Source organism: Periplaneta americana, chromosome 16 (assembly GCF_040183065.1).
Source record: "Periplaneta americana isolate PAMFEO1 chromosome 16, P.americana_PAMFEO1_priV1, whole genome shotgun sequence".
NCBI lineage: Eukaryota > Metazoa > Arthropoda > Insecta > Blattodea > Blattidae > Periplaneta > Periplaneta americana.
The window spans coordinates 26,938,797-26,957,177 of record NC_091132.1 but is presented as its reverse complement, the minus strand read 5'-3'; the positions used below and the strand labels follow the sequence as shown (position 1 = coordinate 26,957,177).

Sequence of the window (18,381 nt, the reverse complement as noted above, 5' to 3'; positions counted from 1 at the left end):
TATTTTCTGTGATATGTATTTCTATTAATACTTACGTATTTGTATTAACTGTAGATCTGATTTGAGTAGAAGAGACCTTAATTCTGTCAGGTAAAATAAAATAAATTATTGTTATTATAATTACTTAAGGGGAGAGATACACATTTGGCTAGTATAATTTTCTATATTTAAACATTTTTTTCGTTGGAATCTATAAGTCCTTTAAAAATACAATTTGGTAGAGGAGGTGTTACAAATATCAACTAGTGTGATATATGATATACGAACTGAGACGTGTTGTATTCTAGCAGAGCCTTCCAAATTACTACGACTGATGCTCTCTTTCGAAGGGAATTGTTAGTTTGCAGTTAGAAGCTGACGTGTTGAAACATTTATCATTATTGCATTTTCGAGAAAAGTGAAAATTTTGGCGGTAAGTACTTTTCTTGAGTATAGGCTACATTGTTATTCCTCAATGTTAGAAATATTAATTATGTTTGTTCTTAAAGATAAATAATCAACATTTATAGCAATGTATATATGTTTAAAAGATTTCATGTTTAAATTATATGTTTTTAGGTAATGACTTACAACATCAGTGTGTCACAAATATGAAATACTAATATTATTAATATTCCACCTTTATACCTGGTTTTCTGTTCCGTTACTAATGTTGGCACCTGTAGGAGGAAGAAAAATCTCACCTTCCAACAAACGTAGAAAAACAGTGGAATGAGAAGCCAATGCAAGAAGCTTTAAAATAGGTTGGAGAAAATTCGTAAGAGACGATCCATCTGAATTCAGTATTACAATTGGAAAAACACCTTCTAATGATGATGCTGAATGCTTGTTCTATGCTTTTCTCAGTAAAGGCCATTTTGACTAGTATTCCATATTTTTACTTCTATTTTTATGAAGAAAATGTTAGATTTTGAGAAAACTATATTCTTCAAACATTTTATAACATACGATGAAAGAGTTATGGAACGGAGAAAAATTCTCTCCGGCGCCGGGATTTGAACCCGGGTTTTCAGCTCTATGTGCTGATGCTTTATCCACTAAGCCACACCGGATACCACCCCGGCGTCGGACAGAATCGTCTCAGATTAAGCTCCAACTCTTGGGTTCCCTCTAGTGGCCGCCCTCTGCATTACGTCATAGATGTCTATGAGCGTAGGACCGAAGTCCACACATGTGCTGAGGTGCACTCGTTATGAGTGACTAGTTGGCCGGGATCCGACGGAATAAGCGCCGGAGAGAAATTTTCTCCGTTCCATTACTCTTTCATCGTATGATGACGCAGAATATCTGCATGGAAATATCATATGTACTTCGGTACATTAAAATAATATATATGATATGCGTAAATCACTTCGTGATTTAAGACGGCGCTTATTCCGTCGGATCCCGGCCAACTAGTCACTCATAACAAGTGCACCTCAGCACATGTGTGGACTTCGGTCCTACGTTCATAGACATCTATGACGTAGTGCAGAGGGCGGCCACTAGAGGGAACCCAAGAGTTGGAGCTTAATCTGAGACGATTCTGTCCGACGCCGGGGTGGTATCCGGTGTGGCTTAGTGGATAAAGCATCAGCACGTAGAGCTGAAAACCCGGGTTCAAATCCCGGCGCCGGAGAGAATTTTTCTCCGTTCCATTACTCTTTCATCGTATGATGACGCAGAATATCTGCATGGAAATATTATATGTACTTCGGTACATTAAAAAAAATAATATATATTTTATAACATGTCGCATGGAATGTTACTTTCGTGTCACCCAGTATTCATATTCATGTTATCCACCAAGGTTAGAATAAGCAGAACGGATTATCCGACTTTTTTGGTTAATCGTTCCTTCCCTCTCCTCCAATAGGACGGATAATCGAGGTTCTATTGCTCATCTTACGCGACAATTCGATTCTCCATTACTAAACTTCACGAGCCGCTATTGACTTTAATTGTAAAAATTTAGATATATGAAAACTGAACGTAACAGAGGAAAATAAAGAAAAGATAATGTCTATTATAACTATGCAAAATCGCTTAATAATGAACCCGTGAGATATTGAGATATCTGGCGCCGTGTGATAATGAAGGAGAATGTGTGCTCTGGAAATTGTGGAGAGTTCGACGGGTCTAAATTCAAGAAGAGGATGGCACACTTTAAACAGGGATAATGTAAACACATTAAGTAAATTATTCAAGGACTCAATCAACGAAACTTAATTTTCTCTGTCGTATTATCACAGAGGAAACCTATTCAGCAGGCTATTTATTGAGTTCAAAGAGAACTAGATGTTGAAAAATGCACCCTGGGTCACGATTTATGCATGAAGGCTTGATTTCCCTTTCAATCAATGTTTCGACGACAGCCTAGTCTATTTCCCAGAACAAACTGATGTTAAAGCGATCAGTTGATTGAAACATGCCCAAACACTTGGAATAATTTATGAGTAAATAAGACAAGGTTTTTGTAAGTCCACAGTGCTTTGAAGCGCAAATTCCGATACTTACACGCTACCGCGCTGCTTCCGATAAGCCTAAATAAGACATAGAGGTTCTGGTGTGGGAACTGAACTCTTGTAGTAAAATTCAGCCTCATGAAACCGATATGAGAGTTTGCATACATGTGTTATTGCATGATGGTCAGGGAAAGTCCAAAATCACGGCTTCAAATCTCGTGAAACCCAAAATGAATGTAAAAAGGTAAAGGTATCCCCGTAACATGCCATGAAGGCACTTGGGGGGCATGGAGGTAGAGCCCCATGCTTTCCATGACCTCGGCACTAGAATGAGGTGGTGTGGTCGGCACCACGCTCTGACCGCCTTTTACCCCCGGGAAAGACCCGGTACTCAATTTGATAGGAGGCTGAGTGAACCTCGGGGCCGTTCTGAAAGTTTGGCAACGAGAAAAAATCCTGTCACCACCTGGGATCGAACCCCGGACCTTCCAGTCCGTAGCCAGCTGCTCTACCAACTGAGCTACCCGGCCGCCCAAAATGAATGTAAAGTGGACAAAAATGTATTTCGAATTGCTACGATGGGACATTAACATTTCTCGTTTGTGGTTTGGCTCTAGCACGCTGGTCTTCTATACAGGCCAGGTTCCAATTCTATACAGGTACCTAGTCAGTCCTAGAACTCGCAGCAACACTTTTCGCTAGTCAGCCATTCGATTCCAAGAAAACTGGGAATTCAAATAAAAAAGTATTTTTCAGTCATAATTTGTTTATCAATAGTGTAAGACATAGAGAATCCCGTGTGGTGTCCGGGATTGAAGAATAGCCCCACTGTAGCCCATGCATGTCTGGGGGTATAGCCGGGTCACCCTGTCCCGGGGATTATAAATACGGGACCTGGTCCTCCAGGTTGGGGGGTTGGGCGTGGGGCTGACAACCCCACCCTGTAAAAGCTTAAATGTTATAAAACCTCAACGAATGGAAGCCGGACGGATTAATTATAGACGACCCTGCAAGGATAAATGCTTACGACTAGTAACATGTTACATTCTGTCGTTATAATAGCAGCAGGTGTTAGAGGATGGAAAACAAAGGCGTTAGATCGAAGGACATGGAAAAGCATCGTTGGGGCGGTCAAGGCTGGAACCCGGCTGTAGAACCAAAGAAGTAGAAGAAGACATAGAGAAAGCTTTAAATTTAAATATTCTAATGTCTTATTTTCAAAAGGAAATTATTTTACAAGTTTTATAGGCACTGAATCTAATTGATCTTGGCTAGGTAATAGGTACTTTTTGTTTCCCTTAAGTTTACAGCATTTTCTCATAGAGAGATCAGCTGTTAATGTATGTTTTTCAAGGAGCTATTGTTGAAGAAATATTTTGAGAGCCTACACTGTTGCTTTCAGACCTCCATGACCAAGGAACTTCTTACTCTATACTACAGTCTATCTTTCTTTCTTTCTTTCTTTCTTTCTTTCTTTCTTTCTTTCTTTCTTTCTTTCTTTCTTTTATTTTCAATACTTTGGGTTAATAACAATTGAGCCGTTCAGAGCAAAAGTGGTGTAAGACAAAATTGAGTAGTGAGGTTTAAAGTAAAAATTCTGTAAAATACAGCACAAAGTAGCAATTAATACTCCCTTCGTGCTATCCACTGACTACTAATAGATTAAATAAATTGAATATTAATTGCTACTTTGCGCTGTATTTTACAGAATGTTTACTTTAACCCTCATTACCCATTTTTCACTTACGCCATTTCTGCTCTGAACGGCTCAATTAATCTTGCAGTTAAAGAGATTCATTTGGCTTAGAAATGGCATAGTTGCTTCGAAACTGGAAAAATGAAGGACATTAACTCATCTGTAACATCCGTGACAAAATGTGTGTAACATCCGTGGCATGGAAGAAACATCTATAAAATATTTACCGATTGTTTTTGTGAACTAATTGGATGCCATGAGATTTGCATATCTTTCACATGGACACTATGAGAATGAATCTCTTTTTTCTTGAGGCAGAGATATGTGCTTTGCACTTTTTGTTAATAAGATGTAACGTGAGTTCAGAAGTCTTGTAACATCCGTAACGGAAATTTTTCTTTATTTTCTTAAATAATAACACATTTTATTCCAACAACTTTTTTTTTTCTGTAAAATAATACTCATCTTCTAAACCGATTCCAATAATAAATGTTGATAAAAGTCATGTAACATCCGTGACAACTGGAATGGCTGTAGTATAATTTTATTGCATTTCAACATGTTTTCCTCAAAATCTATAGTCCTTCGCGATTAAAAATTGGCATCCTCAATATACACTGTCTGTAAGTGACTAAGCTATTTTAACGTTTTTTTTTTTTAATAGCTTCCTTTCATATATGGTCATTCTCCAATGATGTTCTACTTAGATAATGAAGGTATATTTTCAATGAATAAATAAATAAATAAAATTAATTAATTAATTAATTAATTAATCCTTAACTTAAAAAAATGCATGGAAATAATCATCAGCCATCGGCATCCATAATATTACGATCCCAGAAGAGCTTGCTATATGAATACAAATGGTTTCATTTCTATAACCTTAGTAATTCAAGTGTTTGGACAAGCATCGATCCGGCATCTGCGCCAATTCCCTGAAGTCACGTCATGACGGCTTACTGAACGGCCGCTGTATCGGTGTTGAATCGCTTACCACACAGGTCCTTCTTCAACGGTCCGAAGATATGGAAATCACTGGGTGCCAGGTCGGAGCTGTAGGGAGATAATCCAGTACTTCCCAACGGAAGCACCGTTTTGCACCTTATATCTCAACAAGTTGACGATGAATTTCTGCTGGTGAAGTGTCCTTCAGACGCAAAAACCTGATCACACTACTCACTTCCACGTTTGACCATATTTCTGTGCACGCAGATATTTAAAACTGATATTTCGAAGGTCTGACGCAAATGTGCCATCTAATTGCTGCGAGATAAAGCTATCATCTGTTGCTGAGGCCTTGACGGAAAATCCGAAAGAGAGGAAAAATGTGTCATACGTGAGACCTGTTGTTACTTTACTTTTTGAATCACCCTCGTATTTAGGATTATATACCTTTCTGTTTCTTCGGTTTATCTAATTATATTGTAATAATATAATGTTTAAATGTGACAAACTTAGATTTGTAATCTTCAATTTAATAACTTGTAATTATTTAAACATCTTGATTACACAAATTTTCACACTATATCACTTCGGAATATAAAGTATATAATATGCTTTCACGTGTTAATTAATTATGTTACTTTCTTCACTAGTTTCAGCCTGTGAACCACCATCAGAACTAGGTGATCTTCGGGTCTTCTGATTCTAATTCTGTATCTCCAACCGAAAAACCAGAAACTAAACACACTAGAACAATACTGAATATACAGAAACACAAAAACACACCCGCATCAAACCCTCAACACACAACTCAATTTCAGAACACACACACTTTTTGTCTCCACAGTACACTACACAAACACACTCCAACAGGAAACGCAATCAGAAGGAGCGGAGATCACCCTGTTCTGATGATGGCCCACAGGCTGAAACTAGTCAACAATGTAACATAGTTAATTAATACGTGAAAGCATATAACTTATACTTTATATTCCGAAATAATTCCCTTATATTGCTGGACCTCCTGAACACGAGCCTGCCTCCCAGACATGTGCTAGAAATACCTTTCTAAATTTACTTAGATGTAGGATACTTTTTATATAACTATTACGTATCTATATTAATCTACTGTCGGTGACTCAGGAGAAGACGAGAGCGGACTGAGGAGGAAGGGATGTGAACAGATAACGTACGACAACACGTGCAATATTTGTACTGCAGTAAGCGGAAACATTAGGTCTCCTTCTGTTCAACTCAGCTTTAATTTCCATACGCATTGTTACTCATGTTTCCTGCACGAGGAATAACCCGGCTACTGGGATGCTTATCTGAGCGATGTTTATAATAATCAGCAGCGATAGTCAAGAAGGTCACATTCTTTCCGCTCGTCTTCTGAGTAACAGACAGCAGCAATATAAAAATATCAAATCTACTATCGAAACGTATGTTGGCAGGTTTTCAATCCCTAAATGAACTTAAATTATTTAGGCACTAACTTTTCCTAGCAACTATGTTTAATTAAACATAACTTGTAGACTTTATATATAGGCCTACATATATAAGTAACGTCGACCCCAAGACAGGACAGATGGGCCCAGCGGATGGTGAGAAGTTAAGGTTCCAAACTTTAAAGACATTTAACCACAAGATGATGTTAGTTCTATTTGCCCGCCTCCTTTATCCCCAGGTAAATGCATCTGGTACGAATTTCTGTTAGAGGATGAATAGATTCCAGGGCCGTGGTGCGGTTAGAAGGATTAGATCATGACTCCATCGGGAATCGAACCCGCGAACACCTTATCTGGAACGCTAGCTCGCACCCCCATATAACTTATATGTACCATATTTCTTATTCTGGGAATGTTCTTATGGAAGATATAAAACTTTACCTGTACCTAAAACCAGAACAAATGGCACGTAAAATCCATTAATCCTAAGTGTACACCAAAAAGATCATTTAAGTATCTACCAGTATGAAAGAGAAATGTACTTATGTCAATTCATAGAATTTACTTTAATAAAAAAAAATCAAATCTAATCTAAACTAATTTAATATAAACTAATCAAGTTCTCGTTTGAATACTACAGGCTTCGGAACTGAAGTGAATATTATTGTCTCACGACCTGCCGGGTTCCAGGCCAACTTGCTTCTCGATTCCACATTCTCCATTACCTCTCTCTCAGAGAGAGAAAATCACCTAAGTTTTCTTTCCGGCACTTGACGACGGTACTTCATTATGTTTCACTGACACGGAAACCACTTTACACCACCCTCTCTGCAGTGTACTTCTTCAATCAAGACAGGGAAACTCAAGAAAGAGCAGTCGCATTTGTAGTGAAGAGCTGTCCATCTATTAACTGGACACACAACTCTTTCTTGCTGCAATCAATCAGTCGCGAAGTGTCAAGGGACTTCCCCACGGCGTCACTAATCCCCGTGTCAAGTATTGACCGCAGGACTCGCTCGGCAACGCGCTTCTTGCAACGCACCTAATGAATGTGTTGTTGGTAGAGCCGGAAATAATGCCAACCGTGTTTATGACACGCACTGCAACAACCACACACAGCATGAGAAGAATCTTCTGCTTAAGTTACGTCAAAGACAGTCGTGCGCGTCTGAGATTGACAGATACAGAATACAATCATACCAAATATTTGTATGCACTGAAAACTCAAAGAAAAATTAAGATAAGGTGTGATGATTCATTGCGAAATATTAATCTTATCCACTTATGAATATTAGTTATACACTCTTTAGAAACACATATTGTTTTCATTGATTTGGAAAAAGCATTCGATAGGATGAACAGAAATAAATTATTAAATTAGCCACAGACCATGTTCCACAACAACTTATAGCAAACTTACTTACATACTTACTAGCTTTTAAGGAACCCGGAGGTTCATTGCCGCCCTCACATAAGCCCGCCATTGATCCCTATCCTGAGCAAGATTAATCCAGTCTCTACCATCATATCCCACCTCCCTCAAATCCATTTTGATATTATCTTCCCATCTACGTCTCGGCCTCCCCAAAGGTCTTTTTCCCGCCGGCCTCCCAACCAACACTCTATATACATTTTTGGATTCGCCCATACGTGCTACGTGCCCTGACCATCTCAAGCGTCTGGATTTAATGTTCCTAATTATGTCAGGTGAAGAATACAATGCATGCAGCTCTGCGTTGTGTAATTTTCTCCATTCTCCTGTAACTTCATCCCTCTTAGCCCCAAATATTTTCCTAAGAACCTTATTCTCAAACACCCTTAATCTCTGTTCCTCTCTCAAAGTGAGAGTCCAAGCTTCACAACCATATAGAACAACCGGTAATATAACTGTTTTATAAATTCTAACTTTCAGATTTTTTGACAGCAGACTAGATAACAAAAGCTTCTCAACCGAATAATAACAGGCATTTCCCATATTTATTCTGCGTTTAATTTCCTCCTGAGTGTCATTTATATTTGAGTAGCTTAATATCAAAGACGGACATCTGATCTCAATCGAAATTTAGATAGCTGTGGTTTTTTATACAATTTTTCATGCTTTCTCCAGTTATAGTGATACCATATGCAAACTCTAACACTACATTTATAAAATAAATTGTGTTAAATATTACAAAGAACACTGTGAATTAAAAAATTGGCTCTAGATCGAAACTATGGAGACGACAGATGTCCGTCTTTGATATTAAGCTACTCATTTGTTACTGTTGCTCCAAGATATTTGAAACTTATAGCAAACATATTTAATATTTATAAAACAAATCTAATTGCAGTAAGGCGTGACAATAAATTATCGCAATGGACAGAAATTCATACAGGAGTAAGACAAGGTTGCGGCCGTTCACCGTTGCTGTTTATTATATATATATGAATCAAATAATTAGAGAATGGAAACAATTACCTCATGGACATGCACAACTCAATAGACATTTAAAACTAGATTCATTACTTTTTGCAGACGATCTATCTCTGGTGGCATCCCCAGAAGATGAATTACAACATTCAATTTTAATTTTAACAAAATTGGAATTAAATATGACATGAAACGAATCTAGAAATGCATATAGAGTGTTAGTTTAAGCAATTTACACATTCTTAAGTTTAAAAATAAAGTGAAAATGTTTGTATGATATTTGATAATTTTTATTATAATTTTTTTAAGTGTTACTAGCATTATATGGTACTAATTTTTATTGTATTTATCTGATGCGTGTAACCTATAAGATAAAACATTGTAATAAAAATAAATAGATCATTTTCTTAATTAATAACAGTGTATATCTCCAATAAATGATTCCTTAGCATAGCCACAGATACACTTGATTGTACTTGTCACTAGAAAGTTATTGAAATTTATATTTTCCCCGCCATTCATAAAATATTTTGATATGATACCTCTTGCACAAAAGGAGAGATCTATAACTGAAACTAGATTAATATATTTCAGTATTATTTGTATTTATCCTGGTAATAATGAACAGTTTGACTCGTAGACATTTTGTTTTTCAGCATTAACTTCCCATGATTGTACGAGAAGATTCGAAGAGAACGGCAGTAACGTAGACTTTCAGCTCCCCACTACTACCATTAATGCACAACACAATGTCAATACGGCGGTTGCTGTCGTCTGCGATACAACGAACTTTTCTGTTGATTTTTGAGTTTGGCATTTTTTCCGGTTATTATATGCTTATTTAAGTTGTGTTAACTCTCGCTAGTGGTTTTACATTTTATTTTATCCGTCTTAGTATTTATTTTATTATTGTAAATATTTTTGTTTTATTACTATTATTATTATTATTATTATTATTATTATTATTATTAATGAATTATTTTGTATTACAATCTTTGTATAATTTCTGTCACGATTATTCTATTATTATTATTATTATTATTATTATTATTATTATTATTATTATTATTATTATTATTATTATTTTATATCATCAGCATTATTATTTCAACCCTGTAAAATTTATGTAGACTACTGGACTGTACCCGAGCACGAGCATATGCTCATTTCGGGTATCTATCCATATGTAAATTCAAATGTAAATTGTAAATAAATTGTTTTGTTTTGTTAGTTGGGAGGCCGGGGGAAAAAGACCTTTGGGGAGGCCGAGATGTACGTAGATGGGAGAATAATATTAAAATGGATATGAGGGAGGTGGGATATGATGATAGAGACTGGATTAATCTTGCACAGGATAGGGACAGATGGCGGGCTTATGTGAGGGTGGCAATGAACCTACGGGTTCCTTGAAAGCTATTTGTAAGTAAGTTGTAAGTAAGTAATGAAAATAAATAAAGAAAAAACTAAAATTATGGCCTTCTGCGGAAAATACCTGTGCCTAGTAAAATATGTTTAGAATCAAGAATATTAGAAAGAGTAAATTATGTTACATATCTCGGATACACATTATCTTTTTTCGATGAAGTAGACATTTCACAGAAAATTTCTAAATACACCAAAACAATGGGAATAATGAACAACATTATGAAACCTTCCCTAGTACAAAGGCATACTAGAATTCGCCTATACAAGACCTTGGCGAGACCTGTACTTTGTTACGGCAGTGAGGCATGGACATTGAGGAAAAAAGACGAAAGCAGAATAACGGCTAATGAAACGAAATTTATGAGATATACAGCAGGGTATACGAAATGGGATCACAAACGCAATGAAGATATAATGGAAGAATTATAACTAGAACCTGTAATTAATCACGTAAAACATTATCGGAAAAACTGGATGAATCATCTGCATCGCATGCGTAGAGATAGAATCCCAAAAGTTTTTGTTACATAAAAAAGAACTATTCACTAGACACCTTAGAAATATGAACTTATATAGGAAACCAAAAATTTAGAAGTGAGCTGACTGCGGATCACGTGGACATTTAATAACAGATCAAGATAACTTGTAACTATAATTTTACTTTCAAAAACTGTGATAAACAGAGACCTGGAGTTTAGCCATTCTGAATCATTAAAATAGGCATGCAAAAAAGCATCATAAATAGCTAAAATAGGCAGGCAAAAAGGCATAATAAATAGCTAAAGTACGCAATAAAAGGCAATTACAAAAACCTTGCACTAGACCCACAACCTTACACTTTCCACAAAGGGATTTCGGCAGCAAGAAAAGCTTTACATAAGTCGAATGCAAATTGAGATTTTCGACTCGATATTGCAATTACTGTTGAAAGCAAAGAAATCTTCTTCCCAGTAGTCTTGGAAAGTGAATTTTTGTTTGGTTGTACTGATATGTTGTGATATGAAATATTCAGCTAGCGACAACAACGTCGCAATGAAAACTGAAACAAAAATAACCGTTAAAAATAACGTTATACCTGCACTCATTGTTGCCTTGTCAAATAAACTCAAGCGATAATTATAGTCGCGACGCTGTTATTTCCGGCGTGACTCCTCCTCTTTGTTTACGTCTTAGTAAGTCAAGGCTATAAAGTCTAGGTAGGTAGTATCGTTGGCCATTTTTGTTCTTTCTATGCTGAGCTACAAGACGAGGGATCTATTTGCCACACCGTTAAGCAATATCATGTCGTAGCTCCTATGATAATAACTCAAATGCACTGTAATTCAGCAAATAATATCCTCGTGTGCTTTCTGCGAACGCCAACGAAAGAGCCAAATTGGCGGGCGATTATATTAAGTATTTATCCAGCCTTAGGAAATGCTTAACATCTTCATCAGCAAATCACAAGACGCACACGTTTAAATGTAGCCGATCTGCAACGTGATTGGCTGCCGGAAATTAGAGCGACGGGACTATAAAACGCTTACTGTTATACATATTTGCACAGCAGCAATCATTGTTGCAAAGGGAATATGAACTGACTGAAAGACAATAATATACATTCGGTGAAGTCACTTTCATTCTCGCGGTTATAGAAATAAATTAAAATATACCTGTAGGCAATTTTTAATAATAAATTAATAAATAATAGATAATCAAATAAAGGCAAAAAACATTTATTTTGTAAATTAGGCATTTATATTAAAAAAGGCAGAAAAGGGCAACATAAAACTGTGACGTTTCAGTCACAAAGGTATAATTCATACAGATTCACTTTCAAAATGAAGATAGATTTAAGACGTTTAAAAAGGCATTCTGCCAAAGTTCCGGTCTCTGGTGATAACAAGTATAACAAAATTTCACTTGTTCTGATGCAACTGCTTTTACCCTATTATAGGAAAATAATTATATTTTAAATAAATAAATGAATAAATAAACAAGCAAAGAAACAAATAAATAAATAAATAAACAAGCAAAGAAACAAATAAATAAGCAAGCAAGCAAATAAATAAATAAATAAACAAGCAAAGAAACAAATAAATAAATAAGCAAGCAAATAAATAAATAAATAAACAAGCGAGGAAACAAATAAATAAATAAATAAGCAAGCAAGCAAATAAATAAATAAATAAATAAATAAATAAATAAGCAAACAAACAAACAGATAAATAAATAAATAAATAAATAAATAAATATGAAAGCAAGCAAATAAATAAATAAATAAATAAGCAAGCAAATAAATAAATAAATAAATAAACAAGTAAAGAAACAAATAAATAAATAAATAAGCAAGCAAGCAAATAAATAAATAAATAAATAAATAAGCAAGCAAGCAAATAAATAAATAAATAAACAAGCAAAGAAACAAATAAATAAATAAGCAAGCAAATAAATAAATAAATAAACAAGCAAAGAAACAAATAAATAAATAAATAAATAAGCAAGCAAGCAAATAAATAAATAAAGAAATAAATAAATAAGCAAACAAACAAACAAACAAATAAATAAATAAATAAGCAAGCAAGCAAATAAATAAATAAATAAATAAATAAATAAATAAATAAATAAGCAAGCAAATAAATAAATAAATAAATAAACAAGTAAAGAAACAAATAAATAAATAAATAAATAAATAAGCAAGCAAGCAAATAAATAAATAAACAAGCAAACAAACAAACAAATAAATAAATAAATAAGCAAGCATGCAAATAAATAAATAAATAAACAAACAAATAAATAAATAAATAAGCTAGCAAATAAATAAATAAATAAATAAATAAATAAATAAATAAATAAGCAAGCAAGCAAATAAATAAATAAATAAGCAAGCAAGCAAATAAATAAATAAATAAGCAAACAAATAAATAAATAAATAAGCAAGCAAATAAATAAATAAATAAGCAAGCAAGCAAATAAATAAATAAACAAGCAAAGAAACAAACAAATAAATAAATAAATAAACAAGCAAAGTAACAAATAAATAAATAAATAAACAAGCAAAGAAACAAATAAATAAATAAGCAAGCAAGCAAATAAATAAATAAATAAACAAGCAAAGAAACAAATAAATAAATAAGCAAGCAAGCAAATAAATAAATAATATTTTACTTAAATTATCAAAAATATGTTTATGAACCACCCTGCATATGTAGCCTACGAATATTTCAAGTACTGGAATATGGCGAAAATATACATGACTGTCCTCATATCCCTATGATAACTTCACGTAGCTGAGAGGATTCACCGCCCTTGAAAGCAGGCTCTGACCTGTTCGATAGAGGATTTTAGCAGTTCTAAATAAATCAGAGCAATTTTCAAAGTTTCTCGTTCCAAGTCTCCCGCTTTAAACCGGAGTAAAGTGGCACTTTGCTTGAAACGTTGTGGTTCCTTTCTGAAAGCATAAACCTCTCTCATTTTTTATTTAGTAAGTGAGCGAAAAAATGGCCAGTGCTTGACCGTATATAGCAAATTCACAATTCCGTTTTATGCTAATTTTAATTGGTCTTTTCTCAAAGGGAAATTCTGAATGGGCCCTTTTAATATTTCAAAGGCATATGAATTGCTGGATTACAAACATGTAGCTCAAAAACAAAGTGGATGCCGTTATACAACAAAGTCCCGTATTAAAAATAATGGTTTTTGGAATATGCGGCCACACTCCTCTTGCTTCCTTTTCACGGTGCGAGGCAGCTAAGTCAGTCATTCATTTGTTATCTACTGCGTAAACATTTTATAAATCCTCTTCCAGAATATTAACGGCAGAGTGGGAACGTACACGTTTTTTGACATCTGCACCCAGAGATCATACATCGCGGTTTATTAAAAACTAGCCATAGCCGTGCACTTCGCTGCACTTGTTAGAAATAAATATCAAGTAATTAGGCCAACATAATTAAATTAGGGCATTTGGTCCAGGGAATATCCGTGTTTGATACAAGGATATTTCGTTTAATATGTTACTTAACTGAAATTGTATTCAAATAATTAAAATACTATCATTTTTATCCAGAGACCACTCTTTTGGTGCAGGTAATAATTCCTTTAACATATTTCTCATTTGTTATTACATGCAAATAATTAAATTAGGATTAGTTTGGTCCAGAGAGCACTCTTTTGGTGGAAAGATAATCCCTTTAACGTGTTTCTTAATTGTTATTATATGCAAATAATTAAATTAGGATCATTATGATCCAGAGAGCACTCTTTTAGTGCAAGGATAATTCCTTTAACATATTTCTTAATTGTTACTATATGCAAATAATTAAAATAGGATCACTTTGGTCCAGAGAGCAATCTTTTGGTGCAAGGATATTTCCATTAACATGTTTCTTAATTGTTATTTCATGCAATTAATTAAAATAGGATCACTTTGGCCCAGAGAGCACTCTTTTGGTGCAAGGATATTTCCATTAACATGTTTCTTAATTGTTATTATATGCAAATAATTAAAACACGATCATATTGGTACAGAGAGCACTCTTTTGGTGCAAGGATATTTCCATTAACATCTTTCTTAATTGTTATTATATGCAAATAATTAAAATAGGATCTTTTGGTCTAGAGAGCACACTTTTGGTGCAAGGATTCCATTAATATGTTTCTTAATTGTTATTATATGCAAATAATTAAAATAGGATCATTTGGTCCAGAGAGCACACTTTTGGTGCAAGGATTCCATTAGCATGTTTCTTAATTGTTATTATATTCAAATAATTAAAATAGGATCTTTTGGTCTATAGAGCACACTTTTGGTGCAAGGATTCCATTAATATGTTTCTTAATTGTTATTATATGCAAATAATTAAAATAGGATCTTTTGGTCCAGAGAGCACACTTTAGGTGCAAGTATTCCATTAACATGTTTCTTAATTGTTATTATATGCAAATAATTAAAATAGGATCTTTTGGTCCAGAGAGCGCACTTTTGGTGCAAGGATTCCATTAACATGTTTCTTAATTGTTATTACATGCAAATAATTAAAATATGATCTTTTGGTCCAGAGAGCACTATTTTGGTGCAAGGATTCCATTAACATGTTTCTTAATTGTTATTATATGCAAATAATTAAAACACGATCATATTGGTCCAGAGAGCACACTTTTGGTGCAAGGATTCCATTAACATATTTCTTAATTTTTATTATATGCAAATAATTAAAATAGGATCATTTTGGTCCAGAGAGCACTCTTTTGGTGCAAGAATAATTCCTTTAACATGTTTGTGGATTGTAATTATGCAAATAATTGAAATAGGATCATATTGGTCCAGAAAGCACACTTTTGATGCAAGGATTCCATTAACATGTTTCTTAATTGTTATTATATGCAAATAATTAAAACACGATCATATTGTTCCAGAGAGTACACTTTTGGTGCAAGGATTCCATTAACATATTTCTTAATTTTTATTATATGCAATTAATTAAAATAGGATCATTTTGGTCCAGAGAGCACTCTTTTGGTGCAAGAATAATTCCTTTAACATGTTTGTGGATTGTAATTATGCAAATAATTGAAATAGGATCATTTTGGTCCAGAGAGCACTCTTTTGGCGGAAGGATATTTCCTTTAACGTGTTTCTTAATTGTTATTATATGCAAATAATTAAAATAGGATCTTTTGGTCTATAGAGCACACTTTTGGTGCAAGGATTACATTAATATGTTTCTTAATTGTTATTATATGCAAATAATTAAAATAGGATCTTTTGGTCCAGAGAGCACACTTTTGGTGCAAGGATTCTATTAACATGTTTCTTAATTGTTATTATATGCAAATAATTAAAATAGGATCTTTTGGTCCAGAGAGCACACTTTTGGTGCAAGGATTCCATTAACATGTTCCTTAATTATTATTACATGCAAATAATTGAAATATGATCTTTTGGTCCAGAGAGCACTATTTTGGTGCAAGGATTCCATTAACATGTTTCTTAATTGTTATTATATGCAAATAATTAAAACACGATCATATTGATCCAGAGAGCACACTTTTGGTGCAAGGATTCCATTAACATATTTCTTAATTTTTATTATATGCAAATAATTAAAATAGGATCATTTTGGTCCAGAGAGCACTCTTTTGGTGCAAGAATAATTCCTTTAATATGTTTGTGGATTGTAATTATGCAAATAATTGAAATAATATCATTTTGGTCCAGAGAGCACTCTTTTAGTGCAAGGATTCCATTAACATGTTTCTTAATTGTTATTATATGCAAATAATTAAAACACGATCATTTTGGACCAGAGAGCACTCTTTTGGTGCAAGGATATTTCCATTAACACTTTACTTAATTGTTATTATATGCGAATAATTAAAATAGAATCATTTTGGTCCAGAGGGCACTTTTTTGGTGCAAGGATAATTCCTTTAACATGTTTCTTAATTGTTGCTATATGCAAATAATTAAAATAGGATCATGTTGGTCCAGAGACAACTCTTTTTGTGAAAGGATAATTCCTTTAACATGTCTCTTAATTGGTATTATATGCAAATAATTAAAATAGGATCATTTTGGTCCAGAGACCACTCATTTGGTGCAATGATAATTGAATCGCCCCATGCAGAAAGGGCTTCAGTCCATTAGACTTAGTTTTGAGAAAAATGAAAATATTCTGTACACTATATTCTTTTCTGCATAGAACTCTGAGACTTATGCTTCAGTTTCTACCTTTCCAAGCATTGGGCTGAGTTCTTTTCTGCACAGGCCGATGGAGCTACTCATAAAGTTGTGATTTCCATCGATATCTATTTTTTTTAATTTGTGACTGAAGCCCTTTCTGCATGGAGTGATCCAATTCCTTTAATATGTTTCTTAATTGTTATTATACCTATGCAAATAATTAAAATATGATCATTTGGCTCAGGAAACATCCGGTTTTGGGCAAGGATAATTCGTTTAACCTTTTTATAAATTTGTCTTAAATGCATCCCTTAATAAATCGCTCCAAATTAATGTCAATATACAGTAGATTGTGTACGAAGATAATTTTTTATATTTGCCTCACTGTGCATTCTTTCTTTGTTAAGTTTATATATACATGCTTTAACATCTGTGGTCATGTCGCGTATTTAGAACGTGTTAGTGTACCATTTACACGGTTTTACTCTTGTTGATTCTACTGTGTTGTAGATGGCTTGTGTTCATTAACATGATTATAGATTTTGTTTAATGTTTATCTTATTGCTAATTGAGGCGGTGATGAATCATGGCATGTAAATTTTCAATCTGGCATTTGTCTTTATGACTAAGGAAAATCGTGAAAAAACCTAGTCAGATTGGTCGGCCACAGAGTTTGAACCTTCCGAATGCGAGTCTCAAATTCTACCGTCTGAGCCAACTAGCTCGGTTGTGCATCACTGTTTATGTAAATAAAAAAATGAAAATGAATGTGGTACATTATTATTTTAAGGAACACAGGAAACGAATATGGATAAATATTATTAGTGCAGGAACGCCATTTCGTGACACTTTGTAAAAAAAAAAACTCAGCTCCAATGAGCTCAACAATAAAATACGAATTTTTATTCCATGTGTTCTGTATTTTTGGTCTAGTAAAATACTCATCTTTACGACAAAACTCTAAAAAATGCTATTATTTTTCGTGGACAAAAAAGAAACTGAAGTATATAAAATTAGAATATTTTATGTGGATCAAATAAAGTTTAAATAATCAAGTAATACAATATTGCGACAGAATATCAAATTTTCTGTGCGTAAGGATCTATTTTAATCTTACCTCGTCCTTGATTCACTGAGGAGTTAAACAGTTTTCTTTTTCAGCTTGCCAACATTTAATAAAACTGGACTACCTTCACTTTGCTGCAAGCTTTTCAATTCCTTCAACCGAAATGTATTTCTTACTTTTGAGAAACGTTTATTACTAGAGTTTATTGTAGCCAATCACTCACTCACTCTTAGTGGTGGTAGATTAAATAACCACATATTTACTTTTTAACGTAATTTCACCTGTA

The 18,381-nt window shown here is 33.9% G+C and overlaps 1 protein-coding gene and 1 non-coding gene across 2 annotated transcripts in view; both read right to left on the bottom strand.

The window, feature by feature from the left end:
* Window positions 1–18,381, bottom strand: part of LOC138716251 (cyclic GMP-AMP phosphodiesterase SMPDL3A) — a 1,162,941-nt gene that overhangs the window by 1,071,305 nt on the left and 73,255 nt on the right. The gene's annotated exons all lie outside the window — the stretch shown is intronic.
* On the bottom strand, window positions 981–1,052 carry TRNAY-AUA (transfer RNA tyrosine (anticodon AUA)). Its single transcript has one exon. It is a non-coding gene; the product is annotated as a tRNA-Tyr (tRNA).